Here is a 4078-nt window from a genome sequence, read left to right as displayed (position 1 = left end):
ATTGTGCCGCACGCGTGGTCTGCTGTACCATGGGTGCGGCGAGCCAGCTAGGGCTCCTACCTCAAGACGTCCCCCCTTTCCATCCTGCTCCAAGCAGTCTTATCTCCACACATATAGTGACAAGAAAATAAAACGGGGGTGTAACGAGGATGTAACGCGTATGTTTGAGCATTCGCTATGCCGTGAGAAGGCGCGCGGGACAGAAGGCTGCGTTGAACTCATATATATAGTTGCAGCATTTTATTTCATCCCCGGGTTTCTGTTGGCAACGTTGTCAAGGTATGTGGTTTATGCTCGTTTTTTATTTTCGCCTCGTAGAAAAAAATTCTTTTTTCCTGTTTTGATAACACGCTCAATTAAGCTTACTCCGAGGCTCGTGCGAGAGGCAAAGCGAGAGGGAGGTTTCACACTGCAGAATATCCGTAACCTGAATCCGCGTATCTGTATCGTACGCCCATGTCGTCTTTTCTTTTGGCACCCAGGTTGCTCTTTGCATGCGTTTGCTTTTGCGTGTGCATATATGCTTTTGTACCGTTTAGAATGTTTCCTTAAGGTGTATCAACTTTCAGTCTGTATTATGTTTTTATTGCTCCATATTTTTTTCAGATTTCTCAGACCTAGAGAAAATTTTGGCCATTATTATTTGCTGGTGTAGTGCTCCGCACATTGTGCGATAAATGGTGCATACATATGCGTCTCCTGTTTGTATTCATTTAAATGCAAAGAGCACATCTAATACTCAAATTACATCTGTATTGCGCTGCTATTTCCTGTTATATGGGCGGGATCGGGCGACTATTTGAATAAACATTTCCTTTGTGTCTAAATTCTAGCACATTTCTTGTTCTTGTGGCGGGATCGAGCAGCGCAGCACGAAACAAAGAAGAGAGATGCGGGAATCAACGCTAAACCCCGCTTTTCACACATTTCATATGTTTTTTTCCGGTGCATTTGCTTGCATTGATTTTTCTTTGCTCGCTGTTGACTTTGGCGCACAGGCTTCTTAATTTGTTGGGTGCTGACATGAGTACCTTTACACCAGCTCTTGCGCCTACCTTTTTGAGACTGTGGAAAATGCCATTAATGTAAGGAATGACCGCGTACGGCTTCCTTTCTTCTGATGTGGTTGTGACATATTTTCTGCCTCTAAGTGCTTGCAGAATCCCTTCTGCGACACTGAATAGCAGTCTCGTCGGGTAAACTGCTGCTTTCAGCCGACTGTTCCCGGCATCAAAACTACCTCGAACTTCATGATGACAGGATCTCGTCAATGCGGCTCTCTCTCTCTCTCTCTCTCTCTCTCTATATATATATATATATATATATATATATATATATATATATATATATATATATATATATATATATATATATATATATATATATATATATATATATATATATATTCGACGAACGTGCATTAACAATCTGGTTGTTATACAGCGTCGTGTCCCGCCTCTCTCTGCCTCGTGCTGCGCTGCTCCCGTCACAAGATCATGCACCAACCCGCCCGAATTTTCACCTTGTTAAAGCACATTTCATGTAAACCGGTAAGTCTGAATGGCCTAGCCAGCAAGCATTCACGCGAGTTGACAGATGTATTACACCACCTGTAACGTAAGCATGTGCCTGAAATTTGGCACATATGTGCGCTTAGATGCCTGAAGTCTGCATGAAAAAGAAGGAATAATTTTATTAAGCCAGAGCCGAGAAATCTAGCATTAACCTTTTGGGGCTGTCCCTGGGACGCACTACTTTTTGGACACGGCTAGTTGTGGGGACGTTTTTTGCACGTCTTCGGGAAAAATGAGAACCTCGGGACATTCCAAATGTCCTGATGGGATATTTCTGGGAGATTCTGAGGAGGTTTTGTGTTTGTTGGGAAGTTTACTTAGCATTGCCAGCAGAAGAAGCGAAGTGCTCCTGAAATCGAGTATCTCCACTTTCTACCCGAAAGTCAAGGAGATCATTGAAGACTCCACTATCGGACTGCTTGCCGCGAATTGGCAAGTCATGCGTCACGCAAAAGACAATGGTGGAAATTATTGGAAATAGTTTCTCACGATTTCTTTCAACTTGCTCGTGCAGTGCTCTGTTCAGCTGCTGTACAACGGGTAGCTGCTTGCCTTTCATCACATCCATAAATTTCTGTGACGCCGTCATTGACTCCTGGTGCCATTGGGATTTTAAGTGATCTTTGCATTCCTCGTGCATTTTTCTGTAGTTACTGAAAGCGCCCATGATAAAAATACCTTACGAGTGCCCCGGTGAACACGCGGAGGAAAAGTGACACAAAAACGATAAAGGGCGCCTTTCGTTGTCGCTGAGTACGCAAGCCAAGGGGCGTAATCTCCCAGCCATTGGTGCCAAAAGGCATCTTTCCAGGTGTTACATCCTTCTTAAAGTCGTATGTAATATTTGGCGACCATATGGCTTAGTAAGAAGACGTAATTCCAAGACGTCTGGGATGCCAGTGAGTTTAACTTTGCCTAGAAACTCTCCTAAGTCATATTCTTGTGACAAGTTGTTTTTTTCTGTTGTCTCTAAACTTCAATCCCAAGCAAGCAACCAGAAAGAGCATCGTCTCGGCTTACTGCGTGACTGGAGCTCGCTGTTGGTGGTGTTCCACGACATCGGCTACTGTCCGGTGATGAATGCTGCATCGCTCTTGTCAAATCCGGACTTCAATCCTAAGAAAGGAGAAAGGGAATCATCTCGGCCTGCTAGGTCACTGGACCTCTCAGTTGGCGGTGTCAACCGCGGCGGCTGCGTTTTTATGGAGGCAAAACGCTAAGGCGCCCGTGTGCTGTGCCATGTCAGTGCACATTAAAGATCCCGAGGTGGTCGAAATTATTCTGGAGCCCTCCACTACGGCACCTCTTTTTTCCTTCTGTTACTCCCTCCTTTATCTCTTCCCTTACGGCGCGGTTCAGGTGTCCAACGATATATGAGACAGATACTGCGCCCTTTCCTTTCCGGACCCCGTAGAGTATCTGTTACGGGTCCAATTGGACTTATTTTTGGAAATGTGGCGGAGAGTTTGAAGGATGCTTCACTCCCGCCACCGGTTGGCCCGGTATTGCACTGCCTCCGGGATCGGCCTTGTCTTTAGCGCGTCTTTACTATCCTGCCTTTCTCTCCCATCTTTCAACTCTCCTACTATCTGCACGTGGTAGCGATTGTGGCTCGGCTTGAGCCAGTAAGCAGGCCTATGCACTTTCCTTTTCTTTCTTCCTGGCAACAATTTCTCTCTCTCTCTCTCCTTTTCCCCAAAACCAATAAAAAATAAAACAGTTGGCAGTGTCCCTTCCATGGAGTCGGCGACATCAGCTGCTCTCAGGTGATGAAAGCTTGCATCACTCTGGTCACATGCTAAACCGTTGTCACATGCCACACCAGAATTTTCAGGGGCGCAGTTGGATAACGCTTCATCAGACAACTGCTGACGCTTGAAGAAGCGTCGGATGTCCATCATTCGGGGCCGCGCGAGACAAAGCTGGCTATGGAGTTCCTCTTGGTTGATAGTGTGAGAAAATATATACACATTTATTGGAAAAAACAGTTGAACGCGTACGTTGAAAACAAAAATTTAGCTGCGGTTCAACTACTGCTGATATTCTGGTTAGAGGGCGGAAGCTGTAGTGTATCGGGTAAGTTGACGCGGCTTGGCCTGTAATGTTGAGTGCGTTCCGCACACTGGATAAGACGCGAGGCCGCAAGGAACGCGAGCGGACGCATGCCATATCGGCTCCGTCAAATGTCGCTATTTCTTTCGGCGCATCAATTCGGCCTCTCTTGAAATTTGATCTAGTGGGTCCCTAACATCACCTGGACTCTGGAGACACCAAATTTCATCAGGTGGGCCCAATTTTCGCTTTGCGAAGGGAGATTGTCACTTTGTCACGAGGAGCGGGCGGTAGGCCTAACGGCTGCGTCGCTCCCGTGGCGGCGACACCCTCGCCGCATCTCAAGATGGCTTCCCAAGCCCCTCTAAGGGGCTACGACCCTGCCGAAATGGCCTGGACGACTGTTTCGGCACCTCAACCTGAAGCTCCCGCGGAACCTGCACGTTTCGAGC

At 46.7% G+C, this 4078-nt stretch overlaps 1 pseudogene; it reads left to right on the top strand.

Moving 5' to 3' along the window:
- Positions 1-2968: 2968 nt before the first annotated feature.
- LOC144099675 (U2 spliceosomal RNA) lies at positions 2969-3110 on the top strand (annotated as a pseudogene).
- The last annotated feature ends 968 nt before the right edge of the window (positions 3111-4078 follow it).

This window comes from Amblyomma americanum, chromosome 7 (genome assembly GCF_052857255.1).
Source record: "Amblyomma americanum isolate KBUSLIRL-KWMA chromosome 7, ASM5285725v1, whole genome shotgun sequence".
Taxonomy (NCBI): domain Eukaryota; kingdom Metazoa; phylum Arthropoda; class Arachnida; order Ixodida; family Ixodidae; genus Amblyomma; species Amblyomma americanum.
This window is presented reverse-complemented; position numbering and strand designations above follow the sequence as displayed.